Raw genomic sequence first — 23389 nt, 5'->3', positions numbered from 1 at the left:
ATCTTTAATAATACAAAATGACTCCATGTCAGGTAGCTTTGGGGAGAGTATTGCTCTAACCCTAGAATCACAGGGCTCTCCCAAGCCCTCCCTCTATCTGCTGACAGTCATGGCGAGGCCACTGGGTGTGGTCTCAGGAGGATGGTGGAGCAATGCCTGGTAATGGATTTTCTGCCAGTGTCGGAACAGGCTCCGGAGCTGTGAACAGTACCACCAAGGAATCCAGGCAGGATGACAGAAGAAAGAAGAGATAAAGAAATGTAACATGGGGTGGATGTGAATACTCTTCCACTGGACATCTCCTTACTTTGCCATACATTTTGATCTCCTAATTTAATTAGAAACAGGAATGAATGAATTCCCAGTACAACTTTCCCCTTTTTTATCCAAAGAGATTTTTTTAACCTATATTTTTATTTCCAACTAGAGTGTTTTAGAGTATGAAAACTGGCAGTGAAAATCCCTTTGGAGTTTCCGCAGAACAACCCACCAGCATTTCTTCCTGATAAGAGAACACAGCCACTGAGACCACTGACAAGTCTGGGTGGGTGCACGGTCAGGGTCTTCGTGCCCTCTGCTGCACCACTGGACATCAGGAGGCCAAGAACTCCACCCCCTGATTATGATAAGTAAGGCCATCATTTATTAAGCATGGGTCCCCTGAAGAGTTATGAAACTGAAAGGGGCAGACACAAACATACATGTAAATTTTTTTGCCTGTATTTAACATAAGTGCAATATATTCATAGGACTTTGAAATAAGTGATAATTTTTATTAGTCAGTGGATTCTTACCCATGCATTAAGAAGAACTTGAATATCTATGAGATGGTTTAGTATGATACCTATTAATCAGTGTGTCAACAGATATCCAGTAGAAGATGTTTAATAGCAGTACATGTTTGAGCAGGAAATAGTGGATGAGGTAAATGAATAAATATTGAATAAAATCACAGACTTAAATTACAAATAAATGAATGGCTATAAATGTTAGAGAGAGGAGAGTTGTGAATCTTGTTTTTCTTAGGTTCCCTTATCTTTGTGGGTACTGGGAAGCTGAAGATGCCTTATCTCAGAGGTAGGCTTCTGGGTAACACTTCCTGCAGGTTTGTATCTGTTGTAATCAAAACAGAATTACTATGGAGCTGAAAACAAGGCTTTTAAAGCTTAGGGGGGAAACAAAGTGTGTTCATGTATTCATGTCTTCATTCTACAAATCTGTGAGGAGAGTGTAAATATGATAAAATGTTGAGGGCCACCGCAAACGGGGTCAGCAATGACCGTAGGAATGTGAGAACTTCAGTGGGGCCTGTGCTGGGTGCAGTGGCTGAATGTGGAGAGATGACAGCAAGGGAGTCGGGGCGACTTGCCCCAGGAGTTTGTTAAGTGGTTCAACCTGTCAGTCTTGTCTTTGACCTTCAAACCTCATGATACCTTGAAAATTTGTTCTAAATTATAACATGGGGTTAATCAAGTAGGTTGCGTGGGACTTCATTTTAAAGATGTGAAAACATGAGCGAGTGTGTGGATGTGTTCCAAAGAGTGACTTTCTGCAATAAGTTACTATTTATTTAAAAATGTTTAACAAAATTTTCTCAAGGCATGCAAGTAATTAGCATAGGCTAATTTTGAAGTAAAGTAAGAGTCTACCCTTATTTTCACCTAAGTGTGCCCAAGAGATGATGTTAAAACCAAGGCTCCATATAAGTTGAGATAAACCATGCCTTCGCCTCACACAAGTACATGGCAGCATCTGCTGTCCACCTTCCTTCCTCCTGGTTCCAGTCCCAGCACAGGTACTCAGAATGGACACCTAGTTGACTCCAGGTGTCTGGTCCTAGAACTAATGCCATTTACAACTGTAAACTAACAATAAAATCCTAAGACCCAATTGATTGAATGGACCACCTCTTGGCCAAGGGGTCCCAAGAGTAATTTTGGAGAATGAATTTCTAGCCGTGATGGGATGAGAGGTCAGACATGCCTGGTTCTACCCTCTCCCTTGCTAACCATAATTAGGCTTTCTCCCTAACACTGAATAGAAACCAGCCCTTTCAAAAGACTCCACCACTGACATCAACCAACCACCTGATGCTGACCCTCCCTTTTGAGGTTTCTGCAGAACAACCCACCAGCATTTCTTCCTGATAAGAGACCACTGGTCACTGAGTGGCTCTGACAAGTCTAGGTGGATGCACAGTAAGGGTCTTTGTGCCTTCTGCTGCACCTTTTGACATCAGAGGGCCAAGAACTACACCCCGGATCATGCTAAGTAAGGCCGCCATTTGTTGAACGTGGGTCCTCTGAAGAGGCACGAAGGTCAACAGCACAAACCTGTGGCTTTCCCCATAAATATGAATGACTCTACCTGTAGCCTATTGAATATGCATATTTGACCTCCTGTCTCAGCATGAATTCCAATGCCCTTTGCTTCTCCCTCCAAATGCCTGTTTCTGGCCTCTGACTTGAGGCTATCTTCCCAGGCAGTCAGAATGGCCACCCTGCAGCCTGTGGCACTTTATGAGAATAAGGCTCCCTTTTCCAAATTTAGGAACCTCATCATACCTCAGTTGACAGAACCAGCAAAGTCCCGCTGAATGGGAAGCTTTGTGCTGAAATGGCAAGAACTCCTGAGAGTCACGTCTGTGCTTAGACAAAGGCACCACTATGGACTGAATGCGTGTGTCCTTGAAAATAAATCCTCACTCCCAAAGTGATGGTGTTAGGAGGTGATGAAGTCAGAGGGTCGAGCCCTGGTGAATGGGATTTGTGCCCTTGTAAAAGGGATCCAGAAACCTGCCTCGCCCCTTCCCCCATGTGAGGACACAGTCAGAATGTGCCATCCCTCAACTAGGAAAGAACCCTCACCAGACACCAATCTGCTGATGCTGTGCCGTGATCTTTCATGCTCCAGTCTCCAGGACTGTGAGAAATAAGGTGGATTTGTTCATAAGCTTCCTTGTCCATGATGCTTTGTTAAGGCAGCCTGCACTGAGACTGCGCTCGTGAGGTGCCTGGGCAATTCCTCCAGCCATCACCTCCTGCCTCTTACCACAGACACTCCAGCCTTCTCATGAGGACACGATCCTGCCTGGCTCACTGGGTGTCCAGCCTGTCCCAGTTTCCACAGAGCCCACGGTCCTAATACTGTGAGGTCTGGCCTTGTCCTCTGCAGGACACCTGCAGCTGGAGGCTGGCCTTGACATTGCTTAGCTCAAAGGCCCAAGTTTGCTTAGTCTTGGCCTGGACTTGCTTCTCTCTCTCTACCATGTGAGTTAATTTTGTTGTGCTCTTTTCCAGTGGACTCTGGAAGGACAGGCTTCCTCCCACTGTGCCTTAAACCCTGTGGCTAGTGGTGGCTGCAGGTCCCCGTGGCCTGTGCTTCATGACGAGAAGGACATGGAGTCCCAGAGGAAGGGAAGAAGGGAGGCTCCACAATCCTGCCAAGAGTGGGTCCTTGGGGTAAAATAACGTGATGCTTACACACATACATGAGACACACAGAGACACACACACACACCACCATACCACACACACCACATCACCATACCACATAAATCACCCACATGACACACATACACACACACACCACTCACAACATACCGCACCACACACACACCACACTACACACATACCATACCACACAGACACTACACCATACCACACACACACCACAAACACACACATTACATACCACACTTACCTCACATCACACTCACCAGAGACCACACACACCACACTGTACATGCTACACACAACACTACCATCCCCACCACACCACACATACCACATACACCGCACACCATACCACAATCCACACCACAGCACTCACACACACACACCACAGACATCACACCACTATATCACATGCACCACCCACATTACACACACACATCACACACACTACTCACCACATACCACGCCACACCATACACACACCATACCACACAGATCACACATACCATACTATACCACACCACACACACTCCACAAACACACTAAATACCACACATACCTCACATCACACTCACCACAGGTACCACACACACCACCCACATCACACCACACACACCACCATTCATACCACACACACACCACATTGTACATGCCATACACACACTACATACCACACATAATCTCACATCATACTCACTACAGAGACCACACACCACACTCACCACACACTGCTCACCACTCCACACCAGATGGCTGGTACAGGGCTTACATGTGGTCCATTAGGAACACTCACTCATTCCTTGAAGAAACTCTTGACACAAGGGCTAATCTAGCCTGCCAGTTTCTCTCCCCACCTGAAGAATTAGCTGGCACAATTCAGGGACGGCTCACTGTGTCCTACAAGGTCTAGAGGGCACACTTCAATCTCTGCAGGTGGTCCTGTGAAAGCCCATCTCAATTAGGTGCAAGGTGAGAATTAAGAACCTCCTACCGTTTCCCTTGGAGGTGAGATTCACAGGATCCCAGCAGCTCTTATTGAGGAATTTTCAACAACTCCTCTCCTCAACTTTTCCTATGCCCTTTGGGTGTTTCAGGGAGCATCCTATTTCAAATGTCTGAAAGTACTATCAATGGTCTATTTCAAAATTCGTTTTGGTGGTTTTAACTAACTGTTATTAGTGCCTCAATTTTTTTTATTTGGTGCCTCGGTAAAAATTGCTAATATAATATCCTGTTATAAATATAATGTGAATGAATATACAAGATGTAATGGAAGGCCAGAGAAAGGGGTAGTGCTGGAGAGTTCATTTCCTGCCTCCAAAACTCTTTCCAGGTGCTAAAAAAAAAAAAATCCTCAAGATATTTTTTTTTCTAGATATGCAGTGTAACAGGAATAAATTCACCCCACATTTCTAACACATGAAACTTTTGTTTTCAAGGAATGTTTATGAACTGCACATTGTCAAGTCAAAAGTGAAGATGACCCTCATATTTTGGAATTTTGATAAAATATAGGAGTAGGCAAAGGGAAACTCAATTAGTTCAGTAAGATTTTAATATAAATTAGATTTCATTATTTTTCAATTATCAGCAAATACATGGACAGTGTAAGTCAGTGAAACTAAATCTCTTTAGTTACAAAAAGAGACCCAAGCTATTTTAGTATAAAATAAATAAATAAGTAAATCTTTTAGTGGCCCAAGGCAAAAAGTTTTGTGTATCTTCTGTATAGGAAAGGAATAATTTATAACAGGAAGAAAGCCTGATTTTGGCACTGTACTACAGAATTACATCTGTTTGACATGCATTATGTTTTTGGACAGAATAGACAAAGTATAATATATGGCAATGTAACCAAACTTGTAAAGCAGAATAAATCATTGTCTTCCACTAGCAAAACTCAAAGAAGCCAGAATAGAATACTGCCAGAACTGCCTGCCACTTTTTTTAACCAATTCATTTGGGAGAACATGATTTTCATTGTAAGATGTATTTAATTTCTATTCTGTAATTTAAATCACATAACGTTATCCACCATCATTGATTACTTAACAACATGCTGTCTCTACAACTAATTTTAGGCAAAAAGTAAACTTAAAAGCTATATTCTACAATCCAGGGGGTGGAGGGGATGAATCACGTACGTATATATTTAATTCTGAGGAATTAAAAAATATTTTGTCATTTAGAATATATTCAAATGTCTTTGCAATATGACCAGGCTCTATATAACTGTAATAACAAAAAGTTGTAAATCCTGCCCTTTCTGATCTTCAATTCTTGTTGGTTTTAAGAGAAGTAATTATTCAGGCTAGGTGTGGTGGCACCCATCTGCAATCCCAGGTACTGGAGAGTCTGAGGCGGGAGGATTGCTTGAGCCCAGGAGCTGGAGGTTGCAGTGAGCTATGATTGCATCATTGCACTCCATCCTAGATGACAGTGAGACCTGTTTCTAAAAGAAAGAGAGAGAGAAATAATGTGCTTGCTACCTTGCTAAATGGTGTCTTGTCATCTTGGACAAGTGGATCCCTTTGGCTCATTCTGCTATTCTGTCTCCTTGCTGATCACTCGTGGAGGACAGAACTCCGAGAAGATCGGATGGCTTCCCCTGACCAGAGAAAGTTGCTCCTCTCAGAGTCAACTTGTCTTTAAACCACTTTTTCTGCCTGGGTTCTGCTCACACTTCCTTCTCTGCCCTTTGGCTGCAGGGTGCTCCACTATCCCTTCTGGGTTTTGTTGTTGTTGTTGCAGTTTATCCTACCAAGACCTACACAAATAGTCTCTTTATTAAATGCGCCTCAGATTATCTCAATTTGAAGGTTGCATTTGTCTCTTGCTAGGAGTCTGTTTGAAACTATGGATTTCTAAATCTCTGTGTATTTATGTAGGTATACACGTACCCATACACCCTGTAATGGTTTAAACTGTGTTGTCTCCAAAAGATATGTCCTTGTCCCAACCCTGGGGACCTGTGAACATGGCATGATGCAGCCACAAGCCGTGGAGCCCCTGAAGCCACTAGAAACTGCAAGAGGCACGGAAGGACCCTCTCCTACAACATCTACAGGGAGCACAGCTTTGCTGAAGCCTTAACCTTTTGGCTTTTGGCTTTGAGAACTGTGAGAGAATACATTTCTGGTCTCCTAAGCCACCTAGTTTAATGCTCGTCTGTTTATATAAACCACAGGAAACAAATATATGTCTATATGTACATCAGCATCTATACATTTGTTTATACAAGCATAGATAATTTCTATAAATACATAGTAAAATCTTGTAGTATAATTACTTCTGAGAGTGGGACAGGTGCACTTCATGTATTATTTCTGCAAAGGTACATGTGTGTTTAGAATGTATTTATGTTGAAAATTTAGGAAAAGAAATTATTAAAAAAGGAATTAGAGCATAAAATTTCCTTTAAAGAGTATTTCAGTTGAACAATGATCACAGAACTCAACAAACTGAGTCTTTTCATGGCAATAAGAATGACCCCTGGGCTGGGCATGGTGGTTTACGCTTGTAATTCCACCATTTTGGGGAACCAAGGCAGGAGGACTGCTTGAGGCCAGGAGTTTAAGACAAGCTTGAGCCACATAGCGAGACCTCATTTCTAAGAACATAATAATAAATTAGCCAGGCGTGGTGACACATGCCTGTAGTCCCAGCTACTCAGGAGACTGAGGCTGGAGGAGGATCACTTGAGCCCAGGAATTCAAGACTACAGTGAGCTGTGATCCCACCACTGCACTCCAACTGGGGTGACAGAATGAGACCCTGTCTTTAAAAAGGAAAAGAATGCCCCTCTTTTCAGTCCACAGTGAGTGGAGTACACACACACCTCATTTTATTGCACTATGCTTTACTGTGCTTTACAGATACCATATTTTTTTCATAAAATGAAGATTTGTGGCAACCCTGCATCAAACAGTTATTGGCACCATTTTTCCAAGCACCACCTGTGCTTACATTTTATCTGTTTCACATTTTGGTAATTTTCAAAACATTGCCAATGTTTTCATTATTATGATATCTGATATGGTCATCTCTAATCAGTGATATTTGATGGAACTATTGTAATTATTGTGGGACTCCATGACAACACCCATAAAAGATGGCAAACTTAATCAATAAATGTGTGTGTTCTGACTGCTCCACTCACCAGCCTTTCCCTACCCTTCTCTCTCTCTCTTCTGTCCCACCTATTTCTTAAGACGCAACAATATTAGCATTACACCTTTTAATAACTGAGCAATGGCCTCTATCTATTCAAGTGAAAGTAAGAATCTTACATCTCTCATTTTATATTAAAAGGTAGAAAAGATTGGTGAAGCTTAGTAAGGAAAACAGTCAAAAAGCTGAGACGGCCCAAAAGCTAGGCCCTTTGTGTCATGCAGTTAGGCAAGCTGAGAATGCAAAGGGGAAGTTATTGAAGGAAACTAGATGTGCCGCTCCAGTAACCAAAAGATGAGAGGAAAAACAATCTTACTTCTGACTGGAGAAAGTTTTCATGGTCTGCATAGATCAAACTGCTACAACATTTGCTCAAGCCAAAGACCAGTCCAGAGCATGGCTCTAACTCTCTTCAATTCTTGCAGAGGTTGGTTCACGAGGTTTAGGAAAAGAGCCATCTTCATAAAATAAATGTGCAAGGTGACACAGCAAGTGCTGATATAGAAGCTGCAACAAATTACTCAGAAGATCTAGCTAAGATCATTGATGAAGGTGACTACGCTAAATGACAGATTTTCAACTTAGATAAAACAGCCTTCTGTTCAAAGAAAATGTCATCCAGAACTTTCATCGCTAGAGATAAGTCAATGTCTGTGTTCAAAGTGTCAAAGGACAGGGTGACTCTCTTGTTAGGGGCTAATGCAGCTGGTGACGTCAAGTTGAAGCCAAGGTCATTGGCCACTTTAAAAATCCTAAAACCCTTTACAATTATGCTAAATCGATTCTCCCTGTACTGTAAAAATGAACAACAAAGCTTGGATGACAGCACATCTGTTTACAGCATGGTTTACTGAATATTTTAAGCCCACTGTTGAAATATACAGCTCAGGAAAAAAAATTCCTTTCAAAATATCACTGTTCATTGATAATACATCTGGTCACCCAAGAGCTCTGATGGAAATGTACAAGGAGATTGTTTCCATGTCCACTAATGCAACATTCATCCTGCAGACATGGATCAAGGAGTAACTTTTAACTTTACTATTGAAAAATACATTTTTTAAAGCTATACCTGCTGTAGATGGTGATTACCATTAAGAACATTGGTGATTCACGGGAAGAAGTCAAAATATCAACGTTAAGAGAGTCTGGAAAAAGTTAATTTTAATCCTCACAGATGACTTTGAGGAGTTCAGGACTTTGGTGGAGGAATTAACTGCAGATGTATGGGAGATAGCAAAAACAAAACAAAACAAAGAAAACTAGAATTAGAAGGGAGCCTAAAGATGGGACGGAATTGCTGCAATTTCAAGAAAAAACTTGAAGGGATGAGGAGTTACTTCTTATGAATGATCAAGGAAAGTGATTTCTTAACCAAACACCACATGTTCTTAAAAGTGGGAGCTGAATGATGAAAATGCATGGACACATGATGGGGGAACAACACACAGTGGGGCCTGTTGGAAGGGGAGTTGGGGAGGGAGAGCATCAGGAAGAATAGCTAAGGGATGCTGGGCTTCATACCTAGGCAATGGGATGATCTGTGCAACAAACCACTATGACACACATTTACCTATGGAACAAATCTGCACACGTACCCCTGAACTTAAAAGTTGAAGATTTCCTGTTCCCTCTGTTGTGTCTTGGAGTCTGGAATGATGAAGACCTTGTGCTCTTAGGCAGGTCCTTCCTCTTTATTATTTTAGAATTCTTCTGGACTCACCCCAACAATAGTTTCAACATGTTCTGATGATTGGTTGTTAGTCAGAATGAAAATAAGGCCCTTTGATAAAAACATGGAAGCTAGAATTGGTGACATAGATCTGGAAGATAACTTGTCATATAACATGTTTGCTCTCATTTAACTATAAGTTTATTTCCTGTCACTTCTTCTGGGATCAAGAAAATGATGTTCCAAAGAAATGACATTGCCACATTATTGGAGATCAGTTACAGACCAATGTTGGATACTACCAATGAATTTTCAGTGGTTTGCTTTGTGAAGAAACTCAAATTCCCATCTGTGATACATTTTGGAATGAGTGGGTTTGATGCCAGCACATTGAAAGATATCCCACAAAAAACAAAAGGACAAGAGTCATCAGCTCCCACACGAAGTAAAAAATGTGAACCTAATTTTAGCAGTGTTAATAAACAGCAACTATCCATGAGTCACTGCATCAACAATGCCTGTGTTAGAACATCCTCTCTTACCTAAGGCACAGGGGTAAGTGGTACATACTTGTCTGAGACCAGTTTCATTAATACTGTTGTTGGTTGTATGTGTCCATAGATGAGTAGCAGTATCTGTTACCAGTTTCACTATCTTTTGGAGTTTTGGATAACGTAACTATGCTGTGATATTTACACTTTTTAATGAATTAATTTTAAGTAAAATTGCCATTCTAACTTTGTATGTGAAATAAAGTTCATACATAATAAAGCTTGCTTATAAAAAATAAAAATAAGATACAAGTTTTTAAAAAAAGAAAGTGGTTTCTTGAGATGGAATCTATGGAATCTACACCTGGTGAAGCTGCCATCAACATTGTTGAAATGACAACAAAGAATTTAGAATAGTCCATAAACTTAGTTGATAAGCAGTTGTCAGGGTTTGAGAGGACTGACTCCAATTTTGAAAGAAATTCTACTGGAGGTAAAATGCTACCAAACGGCATGACATGCTATAGAGAAATATTTTGTGAAAAGAAGAGTCAATTAGTGCAGCAAACTTCATTGTTTCATTTCAGAAACTGCCACAGCCACCCCAACCTTCAGTAACCACCACCCTGGCCAGTCAGCAGCCATCAACATTGAGGCAAGACCCTCCACCAGCAAAAATATTAGATTAGAATGTATTATAGGCTCAGGTGATCATTAACAGTTTTTAGCAATAAAGTATTTATATTAAGGTATGTACTTTTTTTAGACATAATGTCATTGCACACTTAAAGTACAACATAGCATAAGTATAAATTGTATATACACTCAGAAGCCAAAATATATCCAGGCATGTGACTCTTTTCATTGTAATATTTACTTTATTGCAGTAGTCTGGAACAGACCTGTAATAGCTTCGAGGGATGCCTGTAAATGAGAATTGAATAGGAAATGTAAATTTTTTCTTTTCTTTCTCATATGTATTATTTTTAGGACCACTCTTCTCTGACCTTCACAAATATGGTTCAGGTCCTGAAGTAAAGAAGTCCTACAAAGTTACATTCTTAGAAACATCTGCATTTCAAGCAAAACAAACCAATAAACAGAAAGCAGATATTTTTGTATCATGACATACCAAAGAAATTCATGTAAATTATTATCCATTAGCCATATTAAACACAATGATGTGGTTGTACTTCTCTATTATTCTTCCCAATTTTTATTCTAAATCAGTGCAAGTGCCTGAATTACTGAAGAGTCAGTATTCTTTGCTTTGTGGTTTTACTTGTATTATGGGTCTTCACAAAAATTGCCTTGCGTAATTTTGCAGCAGACTATAATTTAGGGAGCATTAGAATGAAGTCCAACATTGATATAAAAAATGAACATCATTTTATTCAGTAGGAAATAGCCTGGCATATTGTAGACACTTCTGTTTACTTATATGTAATAGCCAATTCTAAGCAGAAAGTAAAATGTTGTATAGAAAGAGAATTGCTGCATAAATGTCTTCTTTTGAGAAGTGTCTGTTCATGTCCTTCACCCACTTTTTGATGGGGTTGTTTGTTTTTTTCTTGTAAATTTGTTTGAGTTCATTGTAGATTCTGGATATTAGCCCTTTGTCAGAAGAGAAGGTTGCGAAAATTTTCTCCCATTTTGTAGGTTGCCTGTTCACTCTGATGGTAGTTTCTTTTGCTGTGCAGAAGCTCTTTAGTTTAATTAGATCCCATTTGTCAGTTTTGGCTTTTGTTGCCATTGCTTTTGGTGTTTTAGACATGAAGTCCTTGCCCATGCCTATGTCCTGAATGGTAATGCCTAGGTTTTCTTCTAGGGTTTTTATGGTTTTAGGTCTAACGTTTAAGTCTTTAATCCATCTTGAATTGATTTTTGTATAAGGTGTAAGGAAGGGATCCAGTTTCAGCTTTCTACATATGGCTAGCCAGTTTTCCCAGCACCATTTATTAAATAGGGAATCCTTTCCCCATTGCTTGTTTTTCTCAGGTTTGTCAAAGATCAGATAGTTGTAGATATGTGGCGTTATTTCTGAGGGCTCTGTTCTGTTCCATTGATCTATATCTCTGTTTTGGTACCAGTACCATGCTGTTTTGGTTACTGTAGCCTTTATTGCGGCATTATTCACAATAGCAAAGACTTGGAACCAACCCAAATGTCCAACAATGATAGACTGGATTAAGAAAATGTGGCACATATACACCATGGAATACTATGCGGCCATAAAAAATGATGAGTTCATGTCCTTTGTAGGGACATGGATGAAATTGGAAATCATCATTCTCAGTAAACTATCCCAAGAACAAAAAACCAAACACCGCATATTCTCACTCATAGGTGGGAACTGAACAATGAAATCACATGGACACAGGAAGGGGAACATCACACTCTGGGGACTGTTGTGGGGTGGGGGGAGGGGGGAGGGATAGCATTGGGAGATATACCTAATGCTAAATGAAGACTTAGTGGGGGCAGTGCACCAGCATGGCACATGTATACATATGTAACTCACCTGCACTGTGCACATGTACCCTAAAACTTAAAGTATAATAATAAAAGAAAAAAAAAAAAAGAGAATTGCACAACAAGAGTGTTTTTCTGTCCACTTACCTGAAAATCGTGCTAACATCTCAAGACATTTAATCTTCCCCATGCATCCTCTTTCTTCAAAACAATATTTTTTACATTTTTATTTTACATTATTTTAAGTGGAAAGACTTTATTTCAGTCTATATTGAGAGAAAATTCACTTTGTGCTAATGGTGCAAGGAGGAGAATATTGGTGATGTAAGTTTAAATGCATTTGTTATTGGAGATTATTTTTTACAAGATTGTTAACACATTACGAAAACATAGTTCTTATCCGTAAGCTGCCAAATGTGGGGCTGAAGGGAAGATCAATTTTCTGGGTGTGTTTTCCAACATTACATTAAGCACTATCTTTTTAAAAAATTGGGTTGTGGCCGGGCGCAGTGGCTCACGCCTGTAATCCCAGCACTTTGGGAGGCCGAGGCGGGCGGATCATGAGGTCAGGAGATCGAGACCATCCTGGCTAACATGGTGAAACACCGTCTCTACTAAAAATACAAAAAAATTAGCCAGGTGTGGTGGCGGGCGCCTGTAGTCCCAGCTACTCGGGAGGCTGAGGCAAGAGAATGGCGTGAACCCCTGGGGTGGAGCTTGAAGTGGGCTGAGATCATGCCACTGCACTCCAGCCTGGGCGACAGAGCGAGACTCCGTCTCAAAAAAAAAAAAAAAAAAAAAAAAAAAAAAAAAAAAAAAAAAAAAAAAATTGGGTTGGTTTTCTTTTGGTAGTTGTTTCATATTGTTTTAATTTTTCAGCTGGATTTACATTGTTTTAACTTATTCACTCATTCCTCTTTTTTTGTTATGTTTTTTTGTTTGTTTGTTTGTTTGTTGTTTTGAGATGGAGTCTTACCCTGTCACCCCGGTTGGAGTGCAATGGCACGATCTCGGATCACTGCAACCTCCGCCTCCCAGATTCAAGTGGTTCTCCTGCCTCAGCCTCCCGAGTAGCTGGGATTATAGGCGCGCCACCATGCCCAGCTAATTTTTTGTATCTTTAGTAGAGACAGGGTTTCACCACGTTGGTCGGGCTGGTCTTGAACTCCTGTGTGATCCGCTCGCCTCCGGAGGCCTCCCAAAGTGCTGGGATTACACGCGTGAGACATCGCGCCCAGCCCTCATTCATCTTTTTTTAAATTATCGCTGATGTGCAGTGTCTCTGTCAGATACTGAGGGGAACATAGTGAGAATGAGAAGACACAGGGCGTTGTCATCACCAAATGCATTTCTGAGTCTTTCTTGCCCCAGCACACAGGCCGAGGAGCTGTCTTAGCACTGCCACCTCACAAGCCGTAATGTGGATCTTTAGCTATCAGCGAGAACTCTACCTGGTTTCAGGCCAAAGGATTTTAATGTTTCCAGCAAATTAAACATTACTTTTTTTTCTCCACATAAGATTGTAGATTCCTCAGCCAAAGTAAAACTCCAGGCAGTGATAGACAGGATCTGTTCCTACTATAGGCCTGCTTTTTAAAATAAACTTTTCATTTTGGCACAATTTTAGATTTGTAGAAAACTAATGGAAACAGAACAGCGTTCCCCTATGCTCTGTAGCCAGTGTTTCCTGACTTCCGTGAATATGGGGCATGTGGCCCAATAAATAAGCCAATATTGGTCCATTGTTATTAGTTAAAATCCATGGTTTACTTGTATTTCTTGTTTGTTTGTTTGTTTTGTGTTTTACTTGCCTTTCTTTTTTCTGTTCCAGGTTCCCATGCAGGTCCCATCCAGGACACTGCCTTATATTTTGTTGTCATGTCTCCTTCGGCTCCTCGAGGCGATGGCAATTTCTTGGGCATTCTTACTTTTGAAGACCCTGACAATTTTATGTGCTACTGACTGAGTGTTTTGTAGGATGTTTCATAATTGAGATTTGTCTGATGTTTTTGTCATAGATTGGACTGTGGGTTTTGGGGAGGAAGCCCACAGAGGCGAGGGGCCATGCTCCTCACATCCCGGTCTGTCACTGTGGGTACTCGCCGTCTTCACCTGGTAGAGGAGGGAGGTCCTCTTTCTCCTCTGTAAACTCACTGTTTTGTTCCCCTTTCCACATAGTAGTCTTTGGAAAGAAGTCACTATGAGCGTCAACCTGGGCTTTAATCTCAGTTCTGGACTCTGTCAGCTGTCAAATATTTTAAACTCTCTGAGCCCATACTTTCCACCTGTAAAACAGGGATGAAATGCCTGCCTCGAAGAGTGGTTGTGATGATGAGAAATTACTTATTCTGAAGCGTTTCATAAACAGTAATTCTCCCTGTTGATCTTCTATGTAATAATGTGTGCTATGCAAATAAGTTCCTTTCTCATTTCCTACAAACAAGTTGTAACATCAAATATTTAAATGTTGTACTAAGTAATAGGTATTTCTTGATAGTTGCTTATTCTTCAATATAATGTTATGTATCTTTTTAAAGATGATTCATTAGGACCTGATTATGCTTTGGTTTTCACTTCACTAAATCCGTCATATTTTACACGTGGATAACAACTCACCTGTTTTTCTTTCTAATTACTGCCCTCCTTAGATAAACTTATTAAGTGCCAATTATATTACAGGTGCTAAATATTGTCTTTATTCTTCACAACAAACTGTGTTATAAGGATTTACTTTCATTTATTCATACTGAACTTAGATTCAGAGAGGAAAACACTTGTTCAAAGTTCTAGAAATAGCAAGAATGCAGGAGAAATAGCAAGAATGCAGGAGACCTCCATTTCAGAGTTGAATTTAATGCTTGAACTCATCCTTGTTGGATTTAATGCTTGAATTCATTTCACAGAGCATCACACCACATCAACAGCCTGTGGTCTGGCGTTAGTTCCAGTTATCACCTTTATACCTCCTTCATCCTGTGGGTCTGTGGTGTCTTTCCCTATGTGAGATGTGCAGTATTCTTTGAGAACACAGCCACTTTCCACCAGAGAAGGTTGATTTTTTTTTTTTTTTTTTTTGAGACAGAGTTGCACTCTTGTTGCCCAGACTGGAGTGCAATGACGCGATCTCGGTTCACCGCAATATCTGCCTCCCAGGTTCAAGTGATTCTCCTGCCTCAGCTTCCCGAGTAGCTGGGATTACAGGCATGTATCACCACGCCCCAGCTAATTTTGTATTTTTATTGGAGACAGGGTTTCTTCACGTTGGTTAGGCTGGTCTCAAACTCCCGACCTGAGGTGATCCACTAGCCTCGGCCTCCCAAAGTGCTGGGATTACAGGTGTGAACCACCGCACCCAGCCTGGTGATGATTTTTCTGCAGAGAAAAAAATTATTTTACTTTTCTTTTGTTCACTTTGCCTGCCGTGAAAAAATACTCCCTGAAGTCTCTCTTAAACTTTATATTTGAATCCCAAAATATTAATTGAGAATAAGCAAAAAAAAAAAACAAAAAAACCTAGTTTAGTCTATTTTTCTTTCAGATCAGTAACAGCACAAAAAGAAACCCACAGAGGTTACAGAAACGTTCACTTAGATAACATTTAGGCTTATTATTCAATGTTGGTCTTTCAATGTACACTCTTACACTTACTATAAGTTTTATATCAAGAGAAAATTAGTTTTACACATTAAAATAGTATGTAATGAAAGATTTATGTAAGTAGGATCTGAAAAAGTAATACCAATACATTTTGACCAAAGTGTATTTAATTTATTTGGTAAACATAAAAATTAATTTGGCCAAACATCTACTTCTATAAATAAGAGCAAGAAGTAGGAAACCTCATTGCTAAATTAAGTTGCTATCACATTGCATGCAGCCATAATCACATTGGGATGTAGTGTGCTCTGTAGCAAATACATATCACAAATAAGTTTTGGTTGCATACTATATAGGACCATCTATTTAAGTGAACTTTCATTTTTTAATGGTTTACTCTGCTTTGAAAAGTATATTATAATAATTATGTTATTCTTTTCCATGCTATGGGTAATGGGAATATTGTAATACAGTATCTTGAAGAAAAGTATATCTCGTAAACGTAAGCTGCCCGGAGATATACAAGAGAAAGTCACTGTATCAATTAATTAAATCATTCCATTAAGACTAAGACTGGCAAAGGTGAATTTTTAAAACTAGTTTACTGATTTACTTAGACCCACATTTGACACTGAGACAGGAGTTTGAAGCACCATTGTATCACTCATTAGGGATTGCTACTATCTGTATTCACCAGATCAAAGATTCCCCTCTATTCTCCATCAAACATACTCAGAAATTGGGTGTCAGTGTGTCCCACAGGCAGATTGAGAAGGCCGAACCAGGGAGCTAGCAAGACCCTCACAGGAGCCAGAATATGTCCACGGAGATAGGTGAGGCCAGGGCAGGGCGGAAGAGCCCATTCTTAAAGCGAACCTGGGAGTCTGGAATTAGGGCATCAATTTATACCGAGAGCATATTCAGTAACAGAAGGTTGTAAGTCAGAGTCACGCTATCGAAATGGTATCCAGGCATACATAAAGAGCAAAAGCGAGGAAAGAAACAGGTTAAAGATTACTCAGAAAACCAGAAACCAGAGGGGTATAAATCCCAAAAGCCACAACGCAAGCATTTGATATGATATTCTCATTCCCACAGTGGCCTCATTCAGCATCATCTGTGTGATGCCAGTATCCATTCCTCTGTTGCCACCCTCACCCCCAGGCTTCTCGGAACCAAAATCTGTGGAGTCTAACTCCACAGAGACACCATTCTTCCCTGGGCCCCATCAGAGCCTTCCACTCCTAAAATTACAAACTCAGCCGTTGCTCTCTGGCCTCCGCCTCCTGTCCTTGTCCTCTTCTTTGGAAGTTGCTACATCACTCTTCTCTAACCCATCAAGGTTATGACAATTCCAGTTTCTGTCTATAGGTGCCTTCCTGACTTCACATCTTGCTATTTCACTTAGATTTTAAAAGTTGAGTGCTTCATGGCCGGGCGCGGTGGCTCACACCTGTAATCACAGCACACTGGGAGACTGAAGTGGGTGGATCACCTGAGGTCAGGAGTTCGAGACCAGCCTGGCCAACATGGTGAAACCCCATCTCTACTACTACAACTAATAATAATAATAATTAGCTGGGTGTGGTGGCAGACTCTTGTAATCTCAGATACTTGGGAAGCTAAGGCAGGAGAATCAAATCGCTTGAACCCAGGAGGCAGAGGTTACAGTGGGCTGAGATGGCACCATTGCACTCCAGCCTGGGCGAAAAGAGCGACACTCCACCTCAAAAAAAACAAAACAAAACAAAAAAAAGTCTATTGCCTCAAACACTCTCTTGCTAATATTCTGAACTCCCTTGATTTATTTGTTTTCAATCTTCCTTCTCTGGGCATTTCATATCAATGAAACCGTACAATAAATGGTCTGCTACTGGCTTCTTTCAACTAGTGTCATGTTGCTGGGATTCATTCATGATTTAGTATGTGTCAGCATTTCATTCATTCTTAATGCTGGAAAGTATTCCACGGTATGGATATACCATATTTTGTTTATCCCTTCACCAGTTGAGGCACTTTTTGGTGGTTTCCACTCTAGCTATCGTGAATAATGTTGCCTCGAATATTTGTGCAGAAGTCTTTTGTGGACACATATTTTCATTGAGTAGATTTTTTAAGTACACTTGCTATGACATGTTTATGTTTAACTTAATAAACGGTTTCCAAAGAGGCTGCACCATTTTACATTCCACCTGAAGAAATCTTTGAGGCTTCCGTTTCCACCCTGCAGCACTTGGGATTGTTTGTCTTTTTATTATAGCCATTCCAGTAGGTGTGCAATGGTACCTATTGTGGTTTAGTGTGTATTTCCCTAATGACTAATGATGTGGAACTTTTTTTATTATTTTTCTTTTAGTTTCTTAAGATGGAAGCATCGATTATTATCATTTTTAGAGACCTTCTTTCATGATATGTGCATTAAAGTTATACATTTTCTTCTAAGCATAATTTTACCTGTATATCATCCATTTGTATACGTTGTGCTGTTGCTTTCATTCAGGTCAAAAATGTCTTAAAATTTTCTTTGTTATGTATTTTTTGACTCATGGGTTATTTGGTATTGTAATGTTTAGTCTACACATATTTTGAGTTTTACAATTTTTTTTTCAATTGTGGATCACTAAATTAAGTTCATTGTGATCAAGGTACCTATTTTATAGAATTTCAGTCTTTTTAAATAAATGTCTCCTTTAAAAGAATGTATATTATGCTAATATTTTGTGAGATGTTCTGTAAATGTTAATTAGATCAAGTTGGTTGAAAGCATTGTCCAAGACTTCCATCTTTGCTGATTTGCCATCTAGTTGTTCTATCAGTTACTAAAAGTTTTCTATTGACATCTTCAACTTTTATTATCATTGAATTGTCTTGTCTTTTCCATTCCTACTATGATTTTCTTTATGTGTTTTGGTACTCTGTTGTTAAGTGTATATATGTTTTTGTTATATCTTTTTGATATATTGACCATGTGATTATCACAAGTTACCTCTGTTGTTCTATATTAATATTTATTATATAAATTTTATTTTGTCTGATATTAATATGGCCACTCCAGCTTTATTATGGCTATTATTTTCATGGTATATCTTTTTTCTACAATTTTTTCTTAAACCTATTTGCATCACTAAATCCAAAGTGTGTCTCTTGTATACATTTCTCTTTATTCAATCTGATAATCTCTGCCTTTTTCATGGGGTATTTAGCCCATTTAAAGTTTTAATATATTATTTGTATGGTAGAATTTGTATCAGATACTTTTCTACTTTTTTATTTGCCTTGTGTCTTCATGTTCCCCTGTTTTTCTTTTACTGCCTTATGTTTGTGTTAAATAAACATTTTTAGTGTGCCTTTTTAATTCCTCTATTCATTGGCTATAGGTTATTTTCCTAGTGGTTGTCCTAGGGATAAAAATATGCAACTAACCATAGTACAATATACTTTGGCATTATGTGCACTTAGCTCTGATAAAATATGGCAACTTTTTTCCAGTACTTTTCCCTCCTCCTGTTCTGGGGTATAATTGCTATATATATAATCTTCATATCTATTTATGTTAGAAGCCCAGCAATACAGTGTTTTAATTATTACCTTATGCAATCTTAAGTCATGTGAAAATTAAAAACAGAAATGAGAAAAACAACTGATATGTATAACTGATATATAGATACATAAATACATACAATATCTTTAATAAAGACTCAGGTATACATATCCACACACATACATATGTCTGTGTGTGTGTGCGTGCATGTGTGAGAGAGAGAGAGAGAGGAGCGGATAATTTTATATTAGCCCACATACTTACAAAGTGAAATTTTATATTAACTCACATACTTTCTTATTACCTTTGTTTATTCCTGTGTACACAGCGCATAGTAGTTTGGTGTCATTTTGTTTTAACCTGAATAACTTTCTTTAATATTGTTTGAAAGCATAGCAGCATTAATATATCTCAGATTTTGTTAATCTAGGAATAGCTTTATGTCACCTTCATTTTGAAGAACAGCTTTGTTGGATATTGATTTTTTTTTTTTTTTTTTTTTGAGACAGGGTCTTGTTTTGTCACCCAGGCTAGAGTGCAGTGGTGAGATCATGACTCACTGCAGCCTCAGTCTACTGGGCTCAAGTGATCCTCCCACCTCAGCCTCTCTTGTAGTTAGGACAACAGGCACGCATTACATGCTTGGCTAATTTTTAAAAAATATTTTGTAGAGACAGGATCTCACTTTGTTGCCCAGGCTGGTCTTGAACTCCTGGGCTTAAGCAATCCTCCTGCCTTGGCCTCGTAAAGTGCTAGGATTACAGGCATGAGCCACTGCTCCTGGCCTGGATATTGAATTTTTGAACCATCACATTGTGTCGTTCTCTTACTTTCTGACCTACCTCGTTTCTGATGAGGTCAGCTATTAGTCATATTGTTGTTCCTCTATACATGATAACTAATATTTCTCTTGTTGCTTTCAACATTTTCTCTACATCGTTAACTATCCAAATCTTGACCAAGATATATTTAGTTGTGATTCTCTTTGAATTTTTTCCTGCTTGAGTTTTGTTGGGTTTATTGGATCTGTAGATTAGTATTTTTACCAAATTGGGGACTTTTTGCCATTATTGCTCAAATATTATTCTTCCGCTCCCTTTTCTCCTTCTGGCACAATCATTGCTCATGTATCCCACAACTCTATGCTGCTCTGCTTATTTTTCTTCCCCATTTTTTCTCTCTGTTCATGAAATTGGATAATTTCTATGAATGCATCCTCAAGTTTACTGATTCTTTTTTCTATCACTTCAAATACATTTCTGAGTCCATCTAGTGCATTTTTCCCATTTCAATTACTATAGTTTTAAATTTTAGAATTTCCATATTTTTGTGTTTTATATTTGCTTTATTGTCCCTGAGTCATTGTCATACTTTTGTATAAGCCTTTCGGCATGGCTTCTATTAGTTTTTTTAGGCAACTGTAATTGCTGCTATGAAGACTTTGCCTACTAAAGTCAATATCTGGGCACATTCAGCAATGCTTTCTATTGGCTAACTTTTTCTCCAGACTATTTCTTTCTTATTTCTTTGAATATCTTGATTTTTAAAAATTACTGAATATTTTAACACAGCAGTCCTCAACTTTTTTGGCACCAGGGACCAGTTTTGTGGAAGACAGTTTTTCCACGGACAGGGAGGTGGAAAGGGGTATTGGATGATTTCAGGATGAAACCGTTCCACCTCATTAAGGAGCTTGTAACGTAGATCCCTCGCGTGGGCAGTTCGCTTCTAGTGTTTGTGCTCCTAAGAGAATCAAATGCCGCCGCTGGTCTGAAAGGAGAGGGAGCTCAGGCGGTCCTGCTCACAGGCCAGCTGCTCACCTCCTGCTGTGCGGCCCGGGTCCTAACAGGCCATGGACCTGCATCAGTCCACGGTCAGGGAGTTGGGGACCCTGGTTTTAAAGAACATGTTTTATTCACTTTTGTGTGTGTGTTAACTTTAGCCTGCTGCGGGTTTTTGTTGTTGTTATTGTTGCAATTTGTAACTTGCATGGACTCAACCTTCAAAAGCTATCTCCCACACGTTGTAGGCAGCTTTGCGTTTGTCATTTTTTTCTTTTTAAGTTTGGTTTAATGTTGGGGCTACACCTATGTCTGCATAGCTTAGTGTTCAGCTAAAGATTGGCCAGAAGTTGTATTCAAAAACCTCAACTCAAGTCAGTGTGGTTTACACTGTCGGCTGATAGATAGGTGTGTGAACCAGGGAGTACATTGAAACTAGACTTAGTTTCCAGATCTGCCTCAGTTTTATTTTCTGCTGGTTTCTGCCATGTGCCCTCTGTGCATGGGCACAGGCTCTGTTAGCCAGAAGGTGTGGTGGCCTGGGCCTCTGTGATCATGCTGGAATGGAGAGCTTATTAATCCATGTATGGCCATCTCATTTCCCAAAGCTCCCTGCTAACTTACCAGCTAGTGGGCCAGTCTGTTGCTCGACACAAGACCTGAACCTCAAGCTACCAGAGCTGCTGCCTCCCTTACCCCACCCCCAGCCGGCTTGCACCTAGCTCACCACTTTAACTCATGGGGCTCTCCTTGGAGAGAGCTCATGCTGGCAGCACCAGGGAAGCTGCAGGTTTTCAGGGCCTGTACCTCTCCTCTGCTCCCAGTTGAATCCCCACACTGGCCAAGCTTAGGGAGGAGCGATGGGAGTAGCCCCAGGCAGCAAAACCCCAGGTTCACACTGTCCTTACTCAACTTATAGTAGTTCTTATGAATAAATGATTTGTTTCTGTTGTGTACCATTGGTGCATTACCAGAGGACCGAAATAGTTTTTTGTCAGTTTCAGTAGTTTGCTTTGTGAGAGTAGGATTTGTCAACCTCTTCAATCTGTAATGCCAAAAGTTAGGAGTTCTCACACATCGTTTTTCTGATTCTGTATCTACTGCAAACTCTATGTTTCTGTCTTTCCTTTCTCTTCACACCCACACTTCTTAATTATTATCTCTACTTCATGTTTCCATTTTCATATTTCCCATTCACTTCTTGGATTTTAAAATCTGACTTCCAGGTTAATCATGACATACAAGCATATCCTGTGAATATCCCTCATGACAGTCCTATTGATACATTCAGTAGAACATTTTGATACATAGTTTTTCTTGTATCACCTCCCACTTTTGAATAGGGCCCCATCCTAGAAACACTCTGTTGTCTTGGTTTCTAGTCCGCCACACATGTGGTTTTGCTCCGATTCCTAAAGCTGCCTGTTTCAGACTCTGAAACAGGGCTAAGGAGTCCTCACCTACTAGTGCTCCCCCAGCTGTGCTCCAGCCACATCATTCTGGTTGCATTACCCCTGCCTCCTCCTGTGGGTCTCCAAAGACTGTTTTTACCTCTGATCTAGATCCTTTACCTGAGCTTCAGAATTTATCTTCAGTTGCTTTCTGGACCTCTCCATTTGATTCCTCATCCCACAGACATGCAAAATTCTTAATGTCCAAAACTGAACCTATGATTTTCCATAACAAATCCATATCTCCTGTCATACCCCCATTTTAATGAATAACACATCCATCAACCAAGTTCTGCTCTGGGTCCATGGATGCCATTCTTTACTTCACTTCACTACATTGAAGTACATTTAAAATTTAATGACCATGAATCATTTCATTTCCCTACTCCCCAGCCACTTCTTCCAGTCCCCATTGCCACATCCCTGGGTGGACCACAGTCAGTGCTAGCATGGAAAATCTGCAGAACCCCTACCTGGTCCCTTCACTACTTTCTTCTTTCCTTCCCACCTACCTAGCTCTATCCTACTTGTCTTTTACCCTAAGTTAGACGTTTCTAACTTCAGGGTTTCCTCAACCCCTAAGTCCATGTTACGGGCCTGATAAGACTTTCTAATGTTGTTCTGTAACCTCCTTTTTAGTTGTCCTGTTCTAATCCTAAATTCCAAGACACAGCAGGGTTCACGAGTATCATAACTTACAAGCTCATTCTCAGCATCTAATTAAGGGACTGACATGTAGTTCCTTGGATATGAATGTAT

The sequence above is a fragment of the Gorilla gorilla genome, chromosome 12, assembly GCF_029281585.2.
Source record: "Gorilla gorilla gorilla isolate KB3781 chromosome 12, NHGRI_mGorGor1-v2.1_pri, whole genome shotgun sequence".
In the NCBI taxonomy this organism is placed as follows: Eukaryota; Metazoa; Chordata; class Mammalia; order Primates; family Hominidae; genus Gorilla; species Gorilla gorilla.
Note: the sequence above shows the minus strand (reverse complement) of the source record.